The sequence below is a fragment of the Tachysurus fulvidraco genome, chromosome 1 (assembly GCF_022655615.1).
Source record: "Tachysurus fulvidraco isolate hzauxx_2018 chromosome 1, HZAU_PFXX_2.0, whole genome shotgun sequence".
Classification (NCBI taxonomy): Eukaryota; Metazoa; Chordata; class Actinopteri; order Siluriformes; family Bagridae; genus Tachysurus; species Tachysurus fulvidraco.
Genome location: NC_062518.1, coordinates 13,131,501 through 13,158,681, shown reverse-complemented (window position 1 = coordinate 13,158,681; position 27,181 = coordinate 13,131,501). Strand labels below are relative to the sequence as shown.

At 38.2% G+C, this 27,181-nt stretch overlaps 1 protein-coding gene across 2 annotated transcripts in view; it reads right to left on the bottom strand.

Moving 5' to 3' along the window:
* Positions 1–25,315, bottom strand: part of filip1l (filamin A interacting protein 1-like) — a 72,396-nt gene extending 47,081 nt beyond the window's left edge. The window contains exons 1-2 of one of the 2 annotated variants that reach the window (XM_047801775.1): positions 25,100–25,315; positions 15,794–15,906 (exon numbers count right to left, since the gene is read on the bottom strand). The gene's annotated coding sequence lies outside the window, so the exon portion shown is untranslated. The remainder of the gene's footprint in view (positions 1–15,793; positions 15,907–25,099) is intronic. The other variant, XM_027168459.2, reaches the window with a different exon arrangement.
* Positions 25,316–27,181: the final 1,866 nt, after the last annotated feature.

Genomic DNA, 27,181 nt, shown 5'->3' with positions numbered 1-27,181 from the left:
AATGCAAAGAGTGTGTGAGTTTTCCTCTGTAGCAAAAAAACAGGGAGCACAGCAAAACGTGTACATTAAATCGTTTGCTTGTCTAAAAAAAAAAAAAAATAGACAAGACAGACACCAAAATAGAAAGACAATTCACATAGTCGGACAAATGGCTTTTTGAAGAAAAAAAGAAAGTGGCTTATGTCACACAGATGTCAATTGATGGTCTTGCTGATGCATATTTCTACTTCACCTAACCTCTTTCTGCCAATGAAATTGCCACGTGTGTTAACACAGGCTTCAGACACCAGTCCTGCAAAGTAATTTCCATAGTGCCAAAACATTACACAGCGTTAAGTTCCATCAAAGGGGAACTCTTGCTTATTGCTCCCCTTTAATTCTCTTTCATTTGTTACTGAGTCTGCTACCTGTAAATGTGCATGCATAAATACAAATTTAAGCAAAAAAAGAGTAAGAAGTCTCTTTCTAATCATGTAATAAAAACAGTGTTGGACAAAATTATTGATATGGGAGTTATAGCCACTGGACACTAATGCCAATTATTCTATAGAAAGAAGAGCACAGGTCTCAGAATCAGGGCTCTCAAGTTTTGAAGACAGGCAAGAGTGACATCTCCAACCTGAATCGTTTGTCGTGGGTTTTGTGCCTGTTTCAGCGTTTAAACTACACTATTTTAATTTTCTCATTTTGGTTAATATTAGACACTGTCACTTCTGTATATTAAATATTTTACTTTCCTATCACAATTAATTGTATTCTTATTCTTCAAGAGATGCTTTTTTTGTCTCCTGTCTTCAAACAGATAGAGGAGGAAACTTTGGACCTTCTTAATATTTCAATCTCATTGAATTCAAAGTTACTGTATGTAATCATTAAGTATGGCATACATTCACCTTGTCCAGTTTGTGAGCTGCACAATGTTTAGCAATTTTTCCTCTGTCATTAGCATTGATTTTACTTGTGATCAGTGTTGTGCTAGTTACTAAGAAATAGTAACTAGTTACCTTTACTAGTTACTTCATTCAAAAAGATACTAGTTACTTAATTCAAATCAAATAAAATTTTATTTGTCACATACAGTACACAATTACTTTGTTGATTACTTTCACCAAAAAGTAACGCATTACTGTTAAAAGTATCTTTTTAGTTACTTTTTTAAAGACGTTCTTTAATGTTCCCATTAATGCCTTTTTATGCGGTATGGTCTATACAAACACACAACCAGATTTCCCAAGTGTCCCGGATGTTCCGGAAGTCTCCCACATGTTGAGAGCGGCTCCCTGATGCCCAAAAATTAGTTCCCCCGGAATCTAGAGTGAGCGAGCAAGAGCGCACATGCGTGTCAGAGACTGTGCTCCAAACCTTGTAGCGCACACACCGCAGAGAGGGAGGGGGCCAATCCTAATTGGCCTGTTTTGGTAAGTCAACCAATCAATTGTCAGTGTGGGCGGGCTATAGCCCATGTGTTTCGGAATACCTCCCATTACTGCCGCACATACTTGAATAAACGGAAACACCCCCCACATAGCGTCTTCTTCGTGTTTACAGTGGTTGGCATCCACCAATCCTACAATGCGTCACTTCTATAAACAGGTTAGGCTGTAGGCTACACTTCAGCCAAAATTAATTAATTTAAAATAGTAACGGACAACAGGAGCACCACTCCTCTCCGTTTCACATGTCTAACAGGTTTGCTCTCCTCAGTTAAGCACCACATGAGACTACATCTTAGCTAGGCCTTTAACCTCCAGAAGCACAGGTTAGGTGTATTCTGGGACCAGGGTGCTGGACATAACGGGTAATCTTAAGGTCCTAGGTAAGCATAGGTACTGAAAGGTAGTTTTCTTTGAAGAAGCTAACGAAAAAGACCATCAATCAGAGCTTACTAAGAGTAATATTGATACAAAGGTCAGTAAAATAGTGAAGGCAATGTCCGATGATTGAGTATGCTCTGGCCACATCCCAATGCGGCATGGCAATGAAGCTTACAGCAGGTTATGATCACTGAACTGCTGGATGCCCAAGTGGTGCTTCCAGATCAATGTGGGTTTCATAGATAATTGAGGGCAAGGCTGGTCTATTAGGATGGGACAGTGTCCATCCTACTCAGGAAGGTGCTTATTTCTTGCAACATAGCACATGGTTTAAGATCAGGCCGAGTTAATGAGTGACAATCCAGGGCCAGGGAGCGGACAAGCAGGCTAATCCGACTGCTTGCTGCATTGAGTTGTCACCAGGGTTCACAATATTGAGACTGTGTCTGTTTCCCCAGCTATAAAACAAAATTTGTTTTAGTAACCTTATAAGCATAAAATTAAGTTATAGTGAATGGACAGCGAGCACCTTTGTTTTGAACCTAGGACTGATAAATATAAGATCTCTTGCATCTAAGCTCTTATTGTTAATAAAATTAATACTGAAACAAAGTTTAGTGTTCTGTGTTTAACAGAAACATGCGTCAAACCAAACTATATTGTTGCATTAAACGAAGCTTGTTGACCCGGTTATAGTTATATAAATTAGCCACGCCAAACAGGGAGGGGAGGAGGTGTCACAGTTATTCATGATGATAAGCTACTGTAGGCATCAAACAAGAATCTAGATAAATGTTCAATCTAAGTATTCATTGTATATTTGACTATTTGAATATATAGGTTCTTTATTCTAACATAACATCTGTAGCCACAAAAAATAAGTCAAACAATAAGTTACTGAGTCAGTTCCTCTAATTGTTATTTACAGACCTCCTGGACCATATTCTGAATTCGTTTGTAAATTTGCAGATTTTATTTCAAATCTAGTTTCTTTAGACAAAGCTGTAATAGTTGGAGACTTTAATATTCATTTTGTTAAATTAGAAGATCCTTTGAGAACAGCAGTTGTTTCCATCTTAGATTTGGTAGGGGTTAACCAGAATGTAAATGGACCCACTCATAATGGAGGTTACACTCTTGATCTCATTCTAACCCTGGATTAAGAAAATATCCTTTATATTATTTTCTTTAAAATGTGCTTCATTACCAATAGACTCTCAGAATTATCATCCATGGTTGGATCACCATATGACCCCACATAACTTGATCAGGTGACTGATTATTTAAAGTCAGTATTTCACTACAGATTACTAAGATATTGTAGCTCCACTTAAAGGTAAGTAATTAGAGATTTATGAAATACACACAAACTTTTAACAAATCAGCTAGGAAATTGGAACATAAATGGTGTCAAACTAAATTATCAGTATTTCAAATGGCAGTGTAGCGATTTTGGCTTGCGAAGCAAGGTAAATATTTATAAGTAATTATAATCTGTTATACTGACTCCTAAATATTTTAACCTAAGTTGAAATTAACGGTAATGGAATTAACGTTACACTTATTTGGTCTGTTCATTCGCCGAACAGGCCGTGTACCCTTTATTAATTCTATGAAGGAGGTATCTACCCGGCCAAGGAAGGTTCACTCCCCTTTTACTTTACACTGTAATTTGAATTAAATTAACTTTAAATTAACTTTAACCAGATGTTGCAGGTACCTTAAGTTTGTGAGCGATACTCAGAGACAATCACTTGTGGCACAAAAATATGGCATTTAATGAATGAGACAAACACAACATAAAACTAACTACACAAACAAACAAATGAAATAGGGACAACGAAGATGAAAATAAAATAAAACAAAAGAAATTAAAATTGGGGAAAGGGAGGAAGAGACTGGAAAGAAGAAATTAGAGAAAGGAAGGAAAGGAATGGCAAGCTTAAACTTCAAAATTAATCACACCCTAACTGGGAAATTGTCACCGGAAACTTAAATTCACCTCAAGACACAATACAAGGTTCATACTTAAAATATGCATCTAAATTGGTTGGTAAAGGAAACGGTTACTTGCATTGGCTTACTGCACAAGAGTCCAGATGCAACAGAGAAATCTCTGAAAAGTCAGTTAGGGTGGGGTCAGACGTTCTTCCAAGATCAGAGCAGTTGTCGTTCTTGGAAGTGAAGCTTGCTGGAACTTCTTTGAAGGAAGATGGAGTCGTCTCCATGCTGTTCCAAAAGTCTGACCACGCATTAGTGGTGTTTGTGAGAGGGAGATGGCCAATACCACGGCCTGAGATTTCGGAGGGAAAAACTCCCTTTGTATCAGGTGTCTGTGGGTGTGGTTTAGCTATCAAACTTTAAGATGACTTTAAGATGGTGAACACCGTTCCATATGTGGAACACTACCGCTAGGGGCTGAAGCTGCATAATTTCCTTGTAACTTTTAAGCATTAAATCCTCTAAAAACACAAAAAAACGTATGTTTCTATTAAAGTTTATACTCTCAATATTTTTTTAAGCCCACGCACAAAGCATAATATGATTCATAGCCGTCATACTATTAGAAAATTTTTTTGGAGAAAACTGACCTAGGTGGCGCTAGACCAGTTTTCCCTTACATTTAGACGCATCCCTTTCTTCACTGAGGTAATATATTCCAAAACAAATATTCCACAAAAATCTCCAAAGGTCCAAGGAACTGGAATCTGTAAGCCTTTTAATCCAAAACGCTTTGGTCGCGCCGCAAATATTCCGAAAAATTGGAAACAGTGGTGCGCCACATCTTTGTTTCGGCTCTAACTTCTCATTGGGGGTTTCAAAAATTCTAGCTGATCCCGATGTGTCTCAGGGCTGTAGTGTCTGGACATGATGGCTCATTGGCGAAGAGAGACTGAGACAAGGGCCAATGCAAGTTCTTACAATATTGGAGGCCTACGCTAATAGGCGAGAACGTGCTGTCTACTCACTTTGCCTAATGGGTAATCTAAAGATTTGGCTACTTTAATTTGCTGTTTTTCTGTGATGATTTCCCAGTTAGGTATTTACCTCAACTAAATAGAATGAATATAGACAGATCAACTCATAACACAGAGGTGATAGAGCAGGACGAGGCCCGGAAGGGGAAGAGTTATAATGTTGAAACTAAATAGCTGAAACTGAATTTTAAATTTAGCTTCACCCTCTGTTTAAAGTTTAATTTAAAATAAGTGAGGAGAAGTGGGAATAAGATAAATGAGAAGGGAGAAAAGAGAGAGATGCAAATAATGATAATAATAATAAAAACCAATAAAGGCAGATAACAAAACTTCAGTAAAATTCAGAAATTCAGTAAAAAAAATGATTACTAATAGTAATAAAACAAAACATGACCAAACAAAAACAACCAAAATTGATAATAATAAAAAGGGAAACAATAAAACTAAATTAAAAATAAGAATAACAAAACAAAAATAAACAAAAATACAAAAAGAAAAATGAAATAAAATTGAAGGGACAAACCACAAAAACCAGGTGAGAGAGAGAGAGAGAGAGAGAGAGAGAGAGAGAGAGAGAGAGAGAGAGAGAGAGAGAGAGTTCACACACGCTGAAGTTATATAAGTGTCATGCGACCTTATTTTCGACCAGTTCAAATTAAGGAAGCAGGCTTTATTCGCTACCTCTATAAAATTGTAAGACTGAGAGGACAAAACTTAATAATAAAGGTAAAATAGAAGTATATATAGTCAACAGGGTTTCCTTTGCTGTTGATATGTAAGATTAGGTCTTAAGAGTTTAGCTGATAAGAGTTACACTACTCAAATCACAGTTTAACTACTGAGGAAAGGTTTCTCCTTTCCACAAATTCAACATTCAAATACAGCAGCATGGGAGGAAATCCTTCATAGCTACAAAAAAATCTCTTAGAGCAGTTAAATGAGTGTATTTCTTCAGTCTTATTGAAGATAACAAAAATAATCTTTCAATTTTATTCAATACTGTAGCAAAATTAACATAATATAAAAACACTGTCAAAAAGCACACAATCTATTTGTAGAAGTAATGACTTAACATCATAGGATCAAAGCATAAACATCTGGTAGAAAATTTAAAATTCAAAAATATAGCTGCAAGCAGCGATGGCGGGCCCTCGCACGTTTTTTTTTTATCACTATACGGTGCCTCCCAGAAAACAATGAACGGTGGGCAAGTGCAACAAGTGGGTAAATATCAGTGGACTATTTTATGTTGTTACTGACCCATTTGGGGACTGTACGTAAATAAAACCCCACATTTTAGACAAACGGGGGCGCTACTGAGCCACTTAAGAGACACACCGTTGTCTGACTTTTGTGTCCACACTTAACAGCCGACAAACGTGATGTATGTGTCAAATTTCAAGTTACTCTAAGCATGCCAAAAGCCTTAAATATGCCTGAAATAAAAGTAAATTTGACACGATGCCATGGCAACGGTGTTTGAGATATCAAAAATCCATTCACAATTTCACATCTCCAATATCTCTGCGTCATGGTGGCCAAGTCTGGTCTCAATTGCATGAATCGAAAAATTTGCATGAATTGCAAAAAATCCACCTTTGTGACTGACACTTCCTGGGGCCTGTTGGTGGCTCTATACCCGGGACTCACAATAAGCACATCGATGCGATCGGAATCCTTGGCCGAACATACACACCGCGTGTCATCCCAATAAGACATTTTTTGCTTTAGATACTAAAAATTGCCTGTTTCTCTGAATTCGCCATAAATTAGTCACCTCGCCAAGGCAGCACTGTTCAAGATATCAATTACCCCTTCGGAATTTAGCAAGTGCGATGTCTCGGCATCATGTTCACCACGTTTGATGTCAATCGCATGAATTCCCTAGGAGGGCTATTTAAAAGTTCACCGCATGCAATTATAAAATAATCCAAAATGGCCGACTTCCTGTTGGGTGGAGCTCATAGTTTAGAGCGCGACAGTTGTTCGGGTCGATGAGATCTATACGCGTACCAACTCTCGTACATGTGCGTACATAATTGTCCGATCTGTGCACAAATGTTTGTTTTTGCATTACAGGGAGCGCTACAGAGCCCCCCGCCACGCCCGTATTCCAGCCTTTGCCGGAGCCTAGCGTCGCACTACTCTGACGTGTGTGCCAAATTTCAAGAGTTTTCGGACATGTTAAGGGACCCCAATTGGCCAATGTGTGCAAAAAAAAATAAAAAAATTATAATAATAAACATAGCTGCAAGCAGCGATGGCGGGCCCTCGCACGTTGTTTTATTGCTATACGGTGCCTCTCAGAAAACAATGCACGGTGTGCAAGTGCATCAAGTGGGTAAATATCAGTGGACTATTTGACGTTGTTACTGAACAATTTGGGGACTGTGGGTAAATGAAACCCCACATTTTAGACAAACGGGGGTGCTACTGAGCCACTTAAGAGACACCCCTTTTTCTGACATTTTTGTCCACACTTAACAGCCGACAAATGTGATGTATGTTTAAAATTTCAAGTTAATCTAAGCATGCCAAAAGCCTTAAATATGCTCTAGATAAAAGTCAAATTTGACACGATGCCATGGCAACACTGTTTTTTTTCACTATTTGAGATTTCCGTTCGCAATTTCACATCTCAAATATCTCTGAGTCATGCTGGCCAAGTCTGGTCTCAATTGCATGAACCCCCTAGGAGGAGCATTTAAAAGTTTACCGCATGCAGCTGTCAAAATATCCACCTTTGTGACTGACACACTTCCTGGCGCCTTTTGGTGGCGCTATACCCGGGACACGCTATACGCTATTCCGATGCGATCGGAATCCTTGGCCGAACATACACACCACATGTCATCACAATAAGACATTTTTTGCCTTAGATAGAAGACACTTCCTGTTTCTCTGAATGCGCCATAAATTAGTTGCCTCGCCATGGCAGCACCGTTCAAGATATCAAAAATCCCTTTGGAATTCTCATCTGCAACGTCTCAGCATCATGTTGACCACTTTTGGTGTCATTCGCATGAATGTCCTAGGAGGAGTATTTAAAAGTTTACCACATGCAACTGTTGTGACTTACACACTTCCTGGCACCTGTTGGTGGCGCTATGTCCAATATTCACAATAGGTACATCGATGCGATCGGAATCCTTGGCCGAACATACACACCTCGTGTCATCCCAATAAGACATTTTTTGCTTTAGATATTAGACATTTCCTGTTTCTCTGAATTCACCATAAGTTTGTCGCCTCACCATGGCAACACCGATCGAGATATCAAAAATCCCTTTGGAATTAAGCAAGTGCAATGTCTCGGCATCATGTTCACCACGTTTGATGTAAATCGCATGAATCCTCTAGGAGGAGCATTTAAAAGTTTACCGCATGCAGGTGTCAAAAAATCCACCTTTGTGACTGACACACTTCCTGGGGCCTGTTGGTGGCGCTATGTCCGAGATTCACAATAAGCATATCGCTGCGATCGGAATCCTTGGCCGAACATATACACCGCGTGTCATCCCAATAAGACATTTTTTTGCCTTAGATATAAGACACTTCCTGTTTCTCTGAATTCGCCATAACTTAGTCACTCAGCCCTGCAGCACCGTTCGAGATATCAAAAATCCCTTCGCAATTTAGCAAGTGCAATGTCTCGGCATCATGTTCACAACTTTTGGTGTCTATCTCATGAATTCCCTAGGAGGACTATTTAAAAGTTCACACATGCAACTGTTGTGACTGACACACTTCCTGGCACCTGTTGGTGGCGCTATGTCCGAGATTCACAATAGGCACATCGATGTGATCGGAATCCTTGGCCGAACATACACACCGCGTGTCATCCCAATAAGACATTTTTTGCTTTAGATATTAGACATTTCCTGTTTCTCTGAATTCGCCATAACTTCGTCGCCTGGCCGTGGCAGCACCGTTCGAGATATCAAAAATCCCTTCAGAATTTAGCAAGTGCAATGTCTCGGCATCATGTTCACCACGTTTGATGTCAATCGCATGAATTCCCTAGGAGGACTACTTAAAAGTTCACCCCATGCAATTATTGAAATCCTCCAAAATGGCCGATTTCCTGTTGGGCGGAGCTCATAGTTTAGAGCGTGAAAGTTGTTCGGGTCGATGAGATCTATATGCGTACCAACTCTCGTACATGTGCGTACATAATTGCCCAATCTGTGCACAAATGTTTGTTTTTTCATTAAAGGGGGCGCTACAGAGCCCCCCTGCCACTGGATAAAAGTTGGATAAAACTTTTAGATGACTTTGAAGTTTTATCCAACTTTTATCCAGTGGATGCTTACTAACTTCCCCTTGCTTAACTCTTACACGACAGAAGTGCTTTTACTAGGATCACAGGCAGCCAAAAGTAAGCTTTCTGATTACAGAGTAACTCTGGATGGTCTTTCTATTACATCATGTACAACAGTAAAAGACCTTAGTGTGATTCTTGATACTGGTCTCTCATTTGAAGCTCACATAAATAATATCACAAGGGCTTCCCATCAAATTTTGCATTGATTATAAAATACTAAAACTAACCTATAAAGAACTTAATGGTCACTCGCCACAGTACCTGAGTTTTTTTTTTATAATCCATCACTCCTACTTTGATCAAAAGGTGCAGGCTATTTGGTAGTACCTCAAGCAGGACTTAGACACAGTCTCAGTGTTTAAGTCCAGGCTAAAAACACATTTGTTGTTCCAGCTTTTTATGAATAGCTTTTCTTAGGTAAAAGGAGCAGATCTGGAGGGCATTGTGTGTTTGGTGAATTAGGATGTCTGGATGCTGTCAGCTTACCACCCTTGCAAGTTGCTCAGGTTTGCAAACTGTGGAGTGGTGGGACATCCAGAGACTGTCATGCCTTCTTTGAACCATTGTTGCATGAGTCAGCTGTAGGGTCTGGATTTTATCAGAAATCATTTAAAGACTTTTGCAGGAAGGAAGTAGTATTAAATCTGTGGTGATCTCAGAGTTTGTGCTGACCCATTATGTCCCCAGGAGCTCTTGGTTGCACTATTATAAACTGTTGTAGAAATGAAATTGTTTACATTCCCTTCTGAGCCTGGTTCCTTTCAAGCTTTCTTCCTCATATCTTATCAGGGAGTTTTTCTTTGCAATCAATGCCTCTAGCTTGCTCATTGGGGAAAGTTGTTAGAGATATTTAGTATTTAAAATTTTGAACTTTAAATGTGTGCATTCATTTATTTATTTTTCTTCTTATTATTATTCTTCTTATTATTTTCATTTTTCTTTCTTTCTTCTGTTTATATAAATGTCTTTGCTTTGAGACAATTTGAATTGTTAAAAGGTGCTATACATATAAATTGAATTGAATTGAAATCCCGTTTATCAAGTTATGGTCACTTAATGCCCTCTGACCTGTGATGCAACACTGTGTTGTTGAACCGGAGGCAGTACTCTTATGACTCAAAGAACATTTCATCTTTCTCTTTGATGAATATTTTTCATTGTCCATATACTGAAGACTTTGACACATTGGTGCTACTGTATATGTCCATCCTCTGCACAGATATAACAAAGTACTCTTCTTGGTTTTCTGGTAGCATTAGCCATCAAGGTAAACGTTGAAATACCATAATTGTGATCTTTACTTTTTTCTTTTTTTACTTTTTTAAACCAGCAATTTCCTCTTCCTGGTGTCACTGGCAGGGCTTGTAATATGCCGCTGTATTTAGCTAAATTGTAGTTATAGTAGTTTTCAAAGTAGAAAACACAGCTTCCAGGTTCTGATACTCTTTGTGCTAAGTATCCATATCCACACTTGTTGTTTCTTCAAGTTATTGAATTGTCTATCTTTCTTAGAAAATCAGTTTCTTTTCTTTTTTTCCCATCAAAGAACCATACACATTTAGAAATAAATATATACACTCAAAAATAATGTTAGAAATATAAACAAACCATACCTTACTCAGATAACTTACAAGTGTAATTAAATATAATTTTTAATTTCATTATTTACAACATATGCTACATGCTAACCTTTGTGGAATCATCTTTTGGAGAATTTACTTGACATATTTTTACAATACACAAGATGTCTCAGCTCTCATCATGTGTATATGCTCAAAAGAAGGTGTTTAGTTGTTAAATATCACCCCCTGGTGGTTATGATGTTTTTGCAGAAGCACAGATACACATGTAACTAATGGTATGTATGCTTACTAAAAGTATACTATTCTACTAGAATGTCTTTTCAGTGCTTTAGAACTGCTAAAACTGTTTTGTTGACCAGGACAGTAGGTTTGGTCTGTTTTTCAATGTGATTTTCAGCCTGAACCTGTTACCTCATAAAATGCCAATGAAATGCTAATGAAGTGGAAAATATAATATGAGCCCTTTATGTAATAATAGATTAACATTTCAGTATTACACATTGAAAAATGTCACTGCGGATGAAATCTGGACATTAGTTGACTATTATAACCTCTCTGATCAAACTTAAATCAAAGCTAGCGATATATCTGAATTGGGGCGTTTCACACAAATGATGATCCAGACCACTCAGTAAAATAAGGCAGCCAGAAAACACTCTCTTTGCTTAGAGTTATTTATATGAAATTCTCAATTACTTTAGATGTCCAGTTTTAAGAAGACCAGAAACACTGATGACAAAAGCAAAAAATGTCCTTGCAAGGTATTGATGAGTTTAACCATATTGAGTTGAGTCTTCTGAGTACTTTAAAGCATGTCCATCAACATCCCTTCAAATAAGGTAGCTGCATTCATCCAATCACCGTTTTAATCCATTGTCCGTATTACGCTTTAAGCATGTAATGGGATGGACACAAAAGGCCCTTCTATGAATACAAAATAAACTCAATTACAAGTTTGCATTCATTAACAGTACACAACAAACAGTGCCAGAAATATGTCTTTCATATAAAGTCAAAACATTGCAGTAGAAATACTCACAATGGCAATAGAAACAAAAGTTTTCCATCAAGAGGCCTTTCACAGAAGCCAGTACAAACCCTGGTAAACCACAAACTTTGGTGGAAGCCATTCCATTTTCTTCTACTAGCCTACTACAGTACCTTATAAACATTCAACACCCTCAAGGTTTCCCCCTATATGTAAGGAATGGAACTATATCTAGTAGCAGGCTAGACCTGTTACATACTCCTCCCGTCAGAAAAAGGTTTGACATACCCGTGGTAGCTTTTCAAATTCTGTACATGATACTTTCAGGATCATCAAGAAATGATACTGCGTAATTTACAGAGAACAAACATTTTTCAATTTTGGCTGGACCTTTCCATTTAGCAGAAAGTTTTGAAATAACCCCTTCATCTGACTTGGACAATGGATGAGCACGGACCCAAACTATATCACCTACTTGGAAGTGTGTCGATTTTCTTTTCTGATTGTAATAACATTTTTGTTTAGTCTGGGCTTTTCCTACATTCTCCCTTACCAATTGGATCAAGTTTTGTTGTCTTTCTAATACTTCATAGGTAGAGCAGCTTGGGTCAGGTGGATAATGGATGGCCCTTTCCAGAGACCCCTTTAGTTTCCTTCCTAGGGTCACTTCGGCAGGTGTAAATCCGGTACTTTCTTGCCATGCCGTATTAATTGCAAATCTGAACTCCGCCAACCATCTGTCCCAACATCTGTGGTGCTCTTCCACATAAGAAGCAATCATAGTTTTAATTGTCCGATTGATCCTTTCAGTGAGGTTGGCGATCTGAAGATCTGGATCAGCTGGAGGTCCCTGAAAAAGAATGCCAAAGGGATAACATCCATTCTTTCCATTAGGCACGCCCCCCCTTACCTGCCTTTAGCCGCCGAGCCTGGATCTCCCTTGTGTTGCACAGCCAGAGGGTGAGTGCTACAGCGGCGTTCCTGATTGGCTCTCGGCTTTTCGGCGGGAATTCTGCCGTCCTGACTTGCACGCTGATCCAGTGGTGCTGACTTGGGTGCTGAATCCTTTTTAGCGCTTCGTCAGTGGTGCTGTCCACACTGCTGAATCGGCGCATTTTTAGCGTTTTGTAGCCTTTCGGGGGCGAGGAGCGGTATTTTGGCTGCGTGGGACAGCGGTGCATGCTCCGCCTTCACACATATAACCTGGCTCCACCACTGGTGTAGATTGTAAATGTCCTGAAAGTTTAGACAGGTTAGGTTTGTACTTGTGACAGACTTGATAATTCTTACGTTACTTCTATACATCTGCTCTTACACTAGGCAAATATGCAACTTGTAACAGCCTGAAAATAGTCTTCTTTCTCCCAAGATGTCCACTTAAAGGATTGTCATGGGCGTATTGTAAGAATTCATGGCGGAGAGAAGTTGGAATGCTTAATTGTAGTTTCTCCCCTTGAAGACTGCTGGGGATACTGCGGAACAGCAATCCATTCTCATACATGTATCTTACCTGTGTATTGTCTCCCTTAACCTGTGCATTCACTTTCTTTTCCATTTCTTGTACTTCAGCATCATTCTTCTGTGTGTCAGTAAGTTGGAAATGGTCGACTGGTAAGTTAGCTGGTTTTACTGATGACTTCACAGCTTTAAGTGGTGTCAACATTCCTGATGGCTCTATACTTCTAGACAGAAAATCTGGTACCACGTTGGTTTGAACTTTTCGATAATTGACCGTAAATTGAAAGCCCTGTAACCGAATGGTCCATCGCGTAAGTCTTGAGGATAGTTTGGGGTGTTGGATCACCCAGGTCAAAGCAGGGTTATCCGTAACAACTTCAAATGGCCGTCCCTCCAAATAAGTCCTCCATTTCTCCACTGCCCAAACCACTGCCAAACATTCTTTCTCAGAAACAGAATAGGCTTTTTTCTGGTCCTCACAACAACTGAGAGGCATATGTTACAACATGTTCTTTTCCTTCAGAATCTTGTGTCAGCACTGCTCCCAAGCCAATTTCACTTCCATCAGTCTGAACTTTAAAAGACTTCGACAAGTCAGGAGGAACAAGTACAGGAGCATTTGTGAGGTCTTGCTTGATGGTTTCAAATGCTTTCTGACATTCATTTGTCCAAGCCCACGTTGCATTCTGTTGTTTTAGTGCATGGAGAGGAGCAGCCTTTTCAGAAAACTTAGAAATAAATCTATGGTACCACCCTGCCAAACCTAGAAAACATTACAAATCTCTAAGTGACTGAGGAACAGGAAATTCGCAGACTGTTGATACTTTGACCGGATCGGTCTTTACTCCTTCACCTGAGATCACATAACCTAAAAATGTTAGTGACTTCTGGAAAAAATTGCACTTCTTCAAATTCAATGTCAACCCTGCATTAGGAAGAAGGGAAAAACTTGGTGGAGGTGTTGTTGATGTTTTTCCTCATTCTCTGAGTAGATCACCACATCGTCTATATAAATCAGACAGCATTTCCCTCTTAGTTCCATGAGCACATGCTCCATCAATCTCTGGAACGATGCTGCAGAATTTTTAAGGCCAAAGCGTAAATGTAAAAATTCAAATAATCCTGCAGATTAGGTAACAAAAGCTGTCTTCTGTATACTTTCCTGTTTTATCTCCATTTGCCAGTAACCAGTCTTAAGGTCAAGAGTACTAAACACTGAGGCACTGTGTAAAGATTCCAAGATGTCTTGTATCTGTGGCATTGGTTAAGCATTCAGGTGGGTTTTTGTGTTCAGCCCTCTATAGTCAATACATTGTCACAAACATGGGATAGAACAGACCCAGATGCAGGATGGCGAAATAAACAGGATTTAATAACAAATGAACACTAAATATGACACAGACTAATGACAGGACAAGACAACAATAGATTCCGCTGCACCAAGACCCAGCAGGATGGCTGTAGCTCGGACATATTTGCCCGGATTTTTTTTTCTTATTGGATTTTTTCCCCTTGGACTTTGATGGTTTGTGGTTTTGATGACATCGGTCTGCATTTTTTCGGTGAGGGACGCCACTCCGCTTCCGGTTTCTTCCGGGCGCCGCCTCACTTCCTGGTTGCGGGCCATGTCACCAGCCCGAGTTTTGTTTTGTTTTTTCGGTGTCCTGTGACATCACCCCGCACCTGTCTGGTGGGGGGCATCGCTTCACATTTGGTTTCCGTGGAGGACGAAACCCCACTTCCTGTCCGCGAGGGGTGTTGCAGGCCTGTTTTTGGCCCCTATGGATTTGTTCTGTTTTTTTTTTCCCACCTGTTTTTGCCGTGTGCCTTGTCCCCCCCCCACCGGCCTGCACCGTGTGCCTTGCTTAAAATTAATGGAAAGAAAGCAGGATGCCAAAGAAAATATAAGAGATTGTGCTTATAATTACAGAGCCTTATGCCTTCGCAAAAACAAGGACATGATTGACAAAGAAATTGTTCATGCCATACTACGGAACTGCAACCCAAGGCTGACTAGTTTGCTACCAGGTAATGTAAAAGTAAGTGAGCTAGTACGAATTTGTACACAAATTGAAAGAGATTTTGAAGAGTCTAAAAGATACTGGAACCAAGTAAATTCATCACTTTATATTCATCACCTTGGGAAACCCAGCCAGTAAATTTGTATATTAAAGAAATAGAGCATGCAGGCTAGTCACACAAAAAGTCCAAGAGATTTAATTTTTTTTTCTTAAAACTATATATCAAATAAAATAGTATAAACAAATAATTAGGTACTGGGCCTAGATTTAAACCACTGACAAGTGAAGTGAATAAGTAAGTTCTTGAAGTTAATACAGTGTGTGTTGCAAGTAAGAAAATGGCCAGGCTTATACAGTAGATGCAAAGCCTATCTGGTCTGATTTCACAAAATAGCTATAGCACAACACAATCGCCCAACACAATTTGGTTGAAAAAGATCATGCTGGTTATTATAAAAAGCTCTGTAAAGCACTGTTTAGCTACAAACCGTCAGAGTGCCCGTTTTGTACCCTGTCCACCACCGAAAGGACCCACACTGGGTACATGTGCATCATAACTGGTCTGAAGAATAGTATTTTCTTTTGCATTATGTGAATGGCTGGGTGTACAGTATGTGAATGGCTTACCTGTGAAAGAGATGGAAACAGAATGGACTAAATTAAGAAGGCAAACCACCAGAGGAAGTGTGTTGCTTTGGATAAGATTACAAAATTTAAACTCGAAAGTCAAGGGAATGACTCTGAAACAAGAACCAAACACAAAAGATACAAATGAGATACAATAAAGAGGTATAAGGATGCACTAAAGTAGAGGAAGATAAAATAATATACACAGGGCAGCACAAATATTGAATAACTAGACAATGGCTCAACTACACTGAGAATGGTTCATACAGTGGTTGTTTACATAAGAAGGGGCAACAAAATGCCTTAGTTCCTAGAATGTTGCACATAACAAAACATGTCAACAGTACAGAAAATATAACAGGAGTATACTCTGTTACCAGCAGTGTGGATAACAGTGGGAAGGAGTTTGCAGTAAAACATTATATACAGCAGGTGGTGCCCCACCTTAAATAAAATGGTCAGTAATAGGTTTCCATGTATTTGCATGTTTGGAAGAGTGCCCTCTTTTTACCCTCTAATTGCCTTTTTCTTTACTGAGGATGGCATATACATCTTTAGGAAAAGAACACAAATACACTTTTAATTATTGTTCACTATTCATAGCTATGAAAAGACTTTCTTTACAATGCACTTAAGCTGCTAGCATCCTTTATCCTTATAGCTGTTTAAGTTGGCCATTATTTGGCCATACGTTGTAGTGTTGTTGGCACATTTCCATCCCCCCATCCTGACCCACGTTTTACAGAGGGACCATTGAGAGCATTCTGAGCAGCTGCATCACTGTCTGGTTTGGGAACTGCACCATCTCGGAATCGCAAGACCCTGTAGCGGATAGTGAGGACAGCCAAAAAGATCATTGGCGTCTCTCATCCCTTTATCATGGACATACCCCTTGTACACACTGTTCACCCTCCTGCCACCTGGAAAAAGGTGCCGAAGCATTCGCGCCCTCATGACCAGACTGTAGCAGTTTCTTTCCACAAGCCATCAGACTCCTCAATAACTGAACTGAATCTAGACATGCACTGTCTCTTCAAATATACATCCATGTCTACAGCGCCACCATATAAAACTGTTTACATGATGTTTTGCACACTGTTTTTGCTCTTTGCACATGTTGTCTTTCACATTTCAGTTGGTTTTGTGTTATGTGTCTTGCACTGTTTGCACCAGGTTGCACAGATGCACTTTATGTGACTAGGACTATTTACTACGTCCTTAACTCTGTCTTTATTTTATGTAGTATCATGGTCCTGGAGAAACGTTGTCTCCTTTTTCTGTGTACTTCCAAAGTTATATATGGTTGAAATGACAATAAAAGCTTCTTGAGTCTTGACTTAAAAGATGAGCGGTCCTCTTAGCAATAATCATGAATTGAAAAATCTAACCTTTTGAAGCAAGGGCATGCATATATTTTATATTTTATATTTTATATTTCCCTGTTTTGGTTCACCACAGTGGATCACATGATCCACATAGATTTGGCACAGGTTTTAATGCCCTTCCTGACACAACCCTCCCATTTTATCCGGGCTTGGGACCAGCAGTGATAGTTAACTCTTCATTAGCTGGGTTAGCTTCCTGCCTGGGAATCGAACCCAAGCTGTGGCAAAGATCCTGCCGAGGGACCAGTAGAAGGATAGGGGCATGCGTCTTTTATATTTATTTTATATTGGCATGGTTATTTTATTTTATACTGTTAGACTGTTTAAAATCAGTCAGTCCAGCTATACTCTGTATAAAATAAGTATACAGTAAAAATATATATAATAAAATACTGTATAAAAAACAGTACTCTGTATAAAATATACTGTTCATAGAGTCATATTATCAGTAGGACTACTTAACCAAATCTTATAGTCTTAATACTTTTAGATAATGATGTACTTGTGTTTTTTAAACACTTGTGTAGTACCCTGTCATTGCATAAACATATTGTTTGTTTACAGTGTCTGATATGCACTAATGTTTATGAATGTTGTTTGATATACCAACTGTGTTAAATATGTATTAAGCCATGTAAATGTTTAGACAAGTGTCACTCTGTTTTAATAAGAACTTTTAAGGTAACCTTCCAGGTGATGCGTGGGGCGGAGAAAAAAAAAGAGAAGGGGTTTATTTCAGCTTTTTAGAGAGACGAATGAAGACTGTTCGTTGGGAACTCGTGACATCAAACTTTTGTGCTTCAGAAATTGCTGCAGCAAAGGAGTGTGGACTTGCTATAAGAGCAGTGGTGTCAAAAGTATTCACATTCATTACTCAGGTAGAAGTATAGATAGTACTAGGGTTTAAAAATACTTCTGTAGAAGTTGAAGTATCAACTCAATCTTTTTACTCAAGTAAAAGTGTAAAAGTACTGCAAGGAAAAATACTTTAAAGGTATAAAAGTAAAAGTACTGCAAGGAAAAAATGCCATTAAGGACAAATGCTTAGGCTGTACCACAGGGGCCTATTGTGCACTACCCCACCTCCTCAAAAAACATATTTCTAAAGGTCATAATGACTATAATGTTATATTAATATGATAATGTTGAAAAATTTGGGATGCACTAGGCTACCTGTTTCAGACACATACTGTATATGCCCATTAAAAAATAACGCATTTTAGTACAATGCAAATACAATAAAGAACCATATATGTGTACTACTGAGCTGTGTTTCATGGAGCGGAAGATATGACTAGTTAGCTATAAGTATTGTAATGGTGCAAAAAGTCAAACTTCAGAGGCATGTCATCAATAACCTTTATTGAAACAAACACATTGGTCTTAAACAACAACAGGGTAATCAACATGCGACAGAGTTATTAATAGGCTTTATTCATCCACAAAAGCAGCTGGTTCCCAACGTTCTTTGAGCCAATGCATGGCTCATGGCTTGGCCTGAAGATGAACTATGGGTGAACTATCCCTTTAAAGCTGTTTTAGGACCACAAGCAGCTGCTGGCATGACTGAAAATTAGCAGTAAAATCATTTTAAACAGCATTTGGCTAATAGTTGGGCCTATTACATCTTTACAAGTACCCATAGGGCCCCATACAAGCGTGTGCACTCTAATACACAGACAGGATCATGACAATCTTTAGTACATAACTTATCAACCAACTGTAGATTATAGCTTTGCACAATTAACTTACAAATATTGCATATAGTACCAATATAAGCTCAGATAACATTTCTTTAAAGTTGAATTTCAAATCTCACACCGAGCCACCAAACTATTTGCAACACTGTATCATAGCCTACTGGTACAGTAGCAAGCAAACCATTGGCATGTAGCCAAGTTTGTTACAGCAAACATCACAAATTTATCATTATTAGTACGTTACTAGGTCACTACAATATTGTCAAAATTTGTTAATAATTGACTGATAACAAAATTTCAGCTCACCTCAATATGCTTTTTTAAATTAGACGGCTAGTTTTTGAAAACCATTTGCTCGTAGTATTTGAGTGCACGTAGCTTACAGCGTTTGCGTAATGACTTTTTTCCATCCAACCATTTCAAACAATTCTTCCAGGTACAGCCATGGATGTATAAGGGTTGGGGTTGGTTGGTCTTCCTGGCTACCAACTTCCTCACTGGTGGTGGTGCTTGGTTGTTGAGACAAGGTTTGAGCCTTTGCTACGGACATCTTCATACTTGGCTCCGTCTGCTATGTCCAGCGTTGCGGTAACTGAAGTGTCACGTGATTTGTGTCATGTGCAGGTGCGATGGGTCACATTCAAACCAATAGGGTGTCAGAATGGTATATGTTTATACTTCTCATCCAACCATAATCACATTCTCTCTATCCGGATGGCACAATTTATCTTGATAGGTTTTATTTTTTTGAATGATGACAAGCCGGAATGAAAACAAGCCGAAATGAAATAGGAGTAACGAGGCTATTTTTAAAATGTAAGGAGTAGAAAGTACTGTACAAATAATTGCATGAAAATGTAAGGAATAGAAGTAAAAAGTATGCTAAAAAAATTACTCTATTAAAGTATAGATACTCAAAATTTCTACTTAAGTAAAGTAACGAATATTTGTACTTCGTTACTTGACACCTCTGTATAAGAGTCTGTTATACTGCTAAACCTTATACCCGTGGACACTAACTAAGGACTCTTTTTTTCCCAACAAGTGAAATGGAAGGTTTGAATCCAAAGGAACTGTGAGTAATAATAAAACAGTTTATACATGATTTGTGAGCGCCAACATGCATGCAACATTATGGTATCATAGACATGTGGGGTCTATTATTATTATTGTGTGTGTGTGTGTGTGTGTGTGTGTGTGTGTGTGTGTGTGTGTGTGTGTGTGTGTGTGTGTGTGTGTGAGAGAGAGTGTGTGTGTGTGTGTGTGTGTGTGTGTGTGTGTGTGTGTGTGTGTGTGTGTGTGTGTGTTTGTGTTTGTGTGTTCATGTGCACGTGGTTGGTTTGTTTTATTTCAAAGGGGGGTCTAATTTCTAAGAATTCTAAACATTGTTTAATAATAAATGTTCTTATAATAATTGTCACTGTACATATGAGTGAGTACAAGTGAGTACTGAGCTACTGAGTACTGAGCATCACGCATTGCATGGGAGTTTGGGCTCACTTTAGCAGCATAGCTACATACTGTAACACGTGAACCTGACTTTTCTGCTTCAAGTCAGAGACATACTAGCCAGCTATAGGGTACTTGTAGACACATCACTATGGTAATAATCTAGTAGACCCATCATCTCCTCCCATGCAAAGTATGGGTATCACATTCATGACAAAGGGGATTGAGTGTGAGGGCTACACTTAATATTGCAAAACTTTAATAACACAACAGCGCTAGGCTTTGTAGCAAACACAGACGATTACATAATGCAACTTTTACATAAAGCACATTTTAAATTTCTCAGACTCTAATGCAAATTGAATACAAATATCCAATAGTAACCACAAACATGTTTCAGGTTTATATCAGTCTCATTCTCCCACACTCCCACTTTAGACTCCCACTAAAGTTAATATATATAGTAAATATTTAATAGTTAATAATTTTTTTAAAGTAGTAAGAATATAATGGCTTTTAACATTCAAATCTCACTATTTCTTTGAATAACATTTAACATTGTCAGAGTAAGTAAGAAACCATATCAACATGAGTACTATTTAATCAGTCCTCTTTAACAAAAACATTCTTAAAAACATACTTAAATTAAAGCTTCACTACAGACAGATACAGTATATGTCATTAGATTCTGTTGGTGTCTAGTATAGCTTGTGGACTATGTAAATATTTTAAATAAACTCCTTTAGCGAAATTTTAATTATTTAAGTAAATTGATAAGTAATGTTAAGTTGTGTTTAAATCAGTGCAATAAACAGATAATCAGCTCCTGATTAAGCATATTTTGCAGTAATATCATTACATTGTGTTGGATTCGCACAAGTGAGTGAGAGGCACGTTGGATTTTACTTCAGATTAGTGACATCAGAGGACTCGGTTTCAAGGAGGAAAATCTTCTTCATCGTCCATTTCTAGCATGACTTTTTTCAGTCTGAGTGAATGCCTACAAGCACATTCCTATTAAATTCAGAAGACTGTGTAGTAATGCACAGCTTGAACTACATGGTGAAGATGGCGGCGGAGCAGCATTAGCACACAGCGGCCTTTCCATATACAAATGGTGCTATTTAGTGTACTCTTCAAAGTAGTTTTGCTTTTCAAAGTAAATGGACACTTGGAACAATGATGTTCATGTGTACTACTGCCAGATGCCATTACAGCACAGTAATCATGCAACAACCAACCTGCATGAAGATGTTCTGGAGAAGAATTTTGTGACCTCTGCTTGATAAGGAGGCCTCCAGTCCTCAGTGTTGCCTGATTCTGGTGACAAAGAGAGGAAGCACCAGTGGAAGCGGTGATAAGTGTGCAGACCAGCTAGCAGATGTCTTTACTGACATCTTCTACATTTCCATGAGTAGCGCCATTGTTCCTATGTGCCTCAAGAGAACCACCATCATCCCTGTGCCTTAGAAGTCTTCAGTGTCCTGCCTCAATGAATATCGTCCCGTCGCACTCACACCATTCACATTCACATTGTGAAGAAGTGCGTCAAGAGGCTTGTCATGAGGCACATCAAGACTTAGCTACCGCTTTCACTGGACCCCTTTGCAGTTTGCGTATTGCCCAAGCCACTCCATGGACGATGCCAATGCCACGACCCTCCATCTGGCCCTCACCCACCTGGCCAATAAAGAAGCTTATGTACAAATGCTGTTCATAGACTTCAGTTCAGCATTCAACACCTCCCTCGGCAACTGGATCCTGGACTTGGAGACCTCCGTCTTGATCAGGTACAGCGTCTGCAGCACCACACCACTAAGCACTGGGGCCCCTCTGGGCACTGATGTTCACATTGCTGACTCTCAACTGTGTAGCAATGCACAGCTCGAAACACATCAAGTTCTCTAATGAGACGATAGGGGTGAGTCTCATCAGCAAGAACGATAAGTCAGCAGGGGGTGAAACAGCTAACTGACTGGTGTAGCGCAAACAACCTGTCTCGGAAAATTGACAAAACTAAAGCGATGGTTGTTGACTTCAGGAGAACACAGAGTGACCAGTGAACATTGACAGATCCTCCGTGGAGATCGTCAAACTTCATCTGGTAGAAAACTTTGCCTGGTCACTCAACACCAGCTCCAGCAGCACCATTACTTCCTGCAACAGCTGTGGAAAGCCCATCTCTCCAACTGAACTATTACTAAACACAGACGCACTTACACCGCCACTCCAGCTCTGCAGCACTGCCTCACTGCAGCACCTCCTGCACCCCCATCACTGCCAGCACTTTTTAGCAGCATTGCCTTCACCCTCACCTTGACTTTGCACTTAGGTTTTTCACCACTTCCTGACTCTGCCTTTGTTCTTGCATCCCCACCTCGCTGCGGGGCTGGCTACAACCCTCTATTTTTGCACAATGTTTACAACAGTATATTTTTGCACAATGTACTGTAAAATTTGTCCTGTAGTGTTTTATATTGTCTGTTTACAATTTTGTTTGCACTAGGTTGCACACAATGCACTTTATGTGGCTAGGATCACTTACTTTATGTACCTAACTCTGTGTTGTTTTATGTAGCTCTGTGTAGCTGTATATGTTTGAAATGACAATTAAAGCATCTTGACCCTTGACTTGTCTTCAGTATATACATATACATATTTATTGATTATTATTACTGACTTTGTTTTTTGTTATTTGTTTGTTTTTGTTGTGGTTAAATGCTATTTTTTTGTTCATTTGGTCAATTGAAAATTGTTGTGTTTCTGTGCATATTTTGTGAATTAGAAAGAGGAGTAATTATTTCAATAACTACAGTTACTGTTAAGTACTTTAGTTAAAAAATGTATAGTTAACCTTGTAATTTTTCTTCATGTATTGTTGCATGTGTACTAGATTTTATATACTTTGCAGATCTATTGTGCAAATGTTAAGCTAAATGTCTGTGTGCGCATCCTAAACAAAAGAAGATTAGATTAGAGAGAAGAGAAACAGAGAAAAAAAAATCAGTGACCCAGTTTCCTCACAGGCACACTACTAGCACCCAACACAACTACTTCATCACGACAAATATAGCCCTTTTCCCACAGCCTACTCTAGGAAACAGGATCCCGGATCTAAAAATGTGCTTCATACTCAGAGTATACTGTGTGCACTTGCTTTTGATGCCAGTTCTCTGCTCTGTAGTAGCTTAAGCAGATGCAGAATAAGTGGTAAAACAAGCTTGATTTATATATTTTGGGATCAGTGTTTCACAAAAACATGTGAGCTAAGATGCATCTTATATCCTTAAACCGTAGTCTATTATATCTCGACTAATGTCAATGACTGTGCTTATAATAACAGCATTACATATATATGAAACACGATCATGTTTATTATATACTATGTATCTAAATCAAAAAGAAGTTGTCAAACTAAATTGGTGGGTTATTTATTTTTGTTTGTTTGTTCTATTGTAAGCTTATTACTAAAGTAACATTTTATTGACATCTGATCAAATGTTTGACTACAGGCATGCAAGCAATTATAAATACTGTTTTCAAAAATGTTTTACATCAAAGAAAGATTTGAGATTTGGTCATTTTTTCTATTTACCGGCTTGATCTTAAAATGGCACACATTATCATTACAAAAAAAAGTCAGGAATAGTACTTTGTAGATAGCTCTGGGCTAGAACAGTCATCCCAATTTATACTTCTTAAACTTCTAAATATTTGTTTATTCACTTCTTCATCCTGGTCATTCTTGTGGTGTTTTAATGTATGTCCTTTCTAATTAATTTTGGCCAATGAACCATAACTGAAATGCTGAATTTTAAAAATGCTGATATTGAACTGGCACAATCAATGGTAGAATTTACATAACAAACATTCAAACTGTAAAAACAAATTACAAATTGTCACTTACTCCAAACAATCAGTGATGCTAAGCATGTAACTAAAGAAAAGTGGTATTCTACAGCATGTCCACAATTTTATGTGCACATTTTCTAAATCATAAGGTGCAATGACATAAATATTTCACTGAGGTATTTTTACTGGAATAAGTAGCAAAATGTGAATAGTTATGTATATAGCAGCTAATTACATAATTTGATTTTATTTCTATAATTGAATACACTTTTAAAAATAACCAATGTATTTTCAGGATTGTGTCCACTGACCAGATTAAATTAAGTGGAATATGCTTTGGCTTGTTTGTGGTTTATGTCAATTCCCCATGAACAGAATAACCAGACTCTTGTCAAGATAAATCAGTCACTGGTTTCAAGGCCGAGGCAATGAAACATGACACTTATATTCCCTCCCCCCACCTTACACAGTATGCAGGTCTAAGTGGAATATAAAAAAAACTTACAACCCATACACTAATTACAGTAAATCACATGTTAAGCCATTGAAGCCAGAAACTTTTCTTAAACTGTATGTCTCATGGTAAATCAGTGATTGATATACTGTTATTTCAGTAAAATAATTTATTAGCTTCAATTTGTTTAACAAAAATCACAATGCTTGTTTAAGGGCAATCACAAGTGTGACACCACAGAAGAAGAAGAAGATTAAATTAAAGTTTTAAAAAACAAACAATGTTGCATCCATACAAATTTCATGAAGAAATTAGCCTGGCATATTTTGGCTTGATTTAACACTATTCTATCTGTTCTATCACTTGTAATACTTTAAGTCTCACCACTGAAAGTCTACTGCATATATGGTCAGTTGTGTACTCTACATACTGTCTATTTCAATATGGAGTTTTAGAAAATACTTACCACGTCCTCTTCTCTTCTCCTTTGTCTCTTCTTTCTGTCCCTCAGATTCACTTTTAAAGTTTGTGTAGGAGTTAGGATAATGGTGGTTGTTTGGAATAGTGTGGGTTTGAATGGGTAAGCAAATATTTACAAAAACAAAAGAAAAGATGTGAAAAAATGGTTAAAAAGCACAGAGGAAGAAAGGAACCCCAAAGCAATGAAGAGAGAGAGAGAGAGTGAATATGGAGAAGTGACCTACCACACATGTCACTATATTTAACAGGCCCTCCATGATCTCTTGTCAAACATGGACACACACGCACATGCACACACATATACACACTGGAAATACTACAGTGTGCTTTAGCAATAATAAGAGATTATAATAAACTTTGAGTGTATCAAAAAGAAAGAACAGTTTGAAATAAAGTTAGATAAATTCAATTAGATGAAAATACATAGTAGATAAATACATAAGCATTTCACAATGTTGTTGGCATATAGCTGTCAAAAAATTGCATTTGTTCCCTGAGACATACTGTAGAAGAAGTATCACTTCAGAGCTCTGGTAGCAGCTACTGATACAAATGGATAAATGTCATGTTATTGTTATTGTTTCATTACTGAAAAGGTGAAATCATTCAGCTGGTGTAAAAATGAGTTTCCTTTTAGTTTCTCCAATGTACAACTGGTTCACCTTAAACTGTACAGTTTAAAGTTTGCATATAAAGTCATCATGTAGCAGCAGCACAATGCATAAAATCCTACATATACACTACAAATGGTGTTATGCGAGATCTTTTAATTTCCTCTTTTATTTTTCTTTATTTAACAAAACAAATATCCATCTAAGCCCAAAAACAAATTTTGTGTGCCGATATTTTGAAATGTTACAGTTGAGCCACATTCAAACAAGCCACGTTTATTTATCGTGCTTTTTATTTATCTTTTTTTTTAGCTTTTTATGTTTATTTATCATGCTTTTTTTAGTCTTTTTTGCTATCTTGACATATTTTACTAGAAACCGTTACTATTTAGGCGTTCACTAAATTCAAAAACGCACAAAAACCTGACACAAATCCCACAGCAAAATTCCATAATCTGGTGAAAATCATTCTCTAGAAATTGGATGCTATTATAGCATCAAAGGAGGGTCTGACTCCATATTGGTGCCAGGAAATAAGTGCGTCATGTCATGGTCTATATTATTGGAGCAATAATGGTGTGTGACTATGTTTTGCACCATATTTATTAAGCAACAGGTAGCAAACAAATGTGAGCATATGAGTTGCTTAACTGTGATATGTAACATAAGATAAGATATATGTAACATATGTAAGATATGGTGATAATTGTTAGACTTTCCTTGAATTTGGATGCACCATTGTTGGCTCACCAACGTACTAGAATGCTTCTAAAGCGTAAAAGAAATGTAAGCTGGACCATCCTGTGTATTGATGGCACAAGGTGGGGCACAGGCACTATGATATGAGCTATTTGGTTCCCCTTTACAGTTATATGTTAATTACAGATGGGGCACAGTGTCAGTAACGGGGGATAAAACAGACCCAAGTGCAGGATAGTGTAAAAATAAACAGATTTAATAACTAAAAACATGAAACAAAGACACAGACACGACATCAGACGACAACAAAAGACAACAGGATTCCGCGCTGCTCAAGGCAATGCGGCTCAACTAAATAGACAGGACAATCAGAAACATGAGGAACAGGTGTGCAGAAGTGGGCAGGAAGGGATATGGGAGGGGCAGACACATGACAAATGCACATGGCCAAAGTCTGGGCTGAGTCCTGATACACAGGAACATCAGACGTTGATTACATATGGAATGTCAGGCGTTGATTATGCCTGAAAGAACTAAAGACACAAAATCCTTCAATCCCCATTGATAATTTTTGATCACACAAATAAAATGCATATAAAACAACTTAACTGAGCAAGGCTTAGAATGCATAAGTTGCTGGTGTTCTGTAAATGACATGGGTTTCATCTTTCCTAGTTGTACTGCAAATGAACTTAATTCCTCTAATCAGCAAGGCAAGTAGAGTCAATCCAATTAAAGCTAAAAAAATGTACTCAATT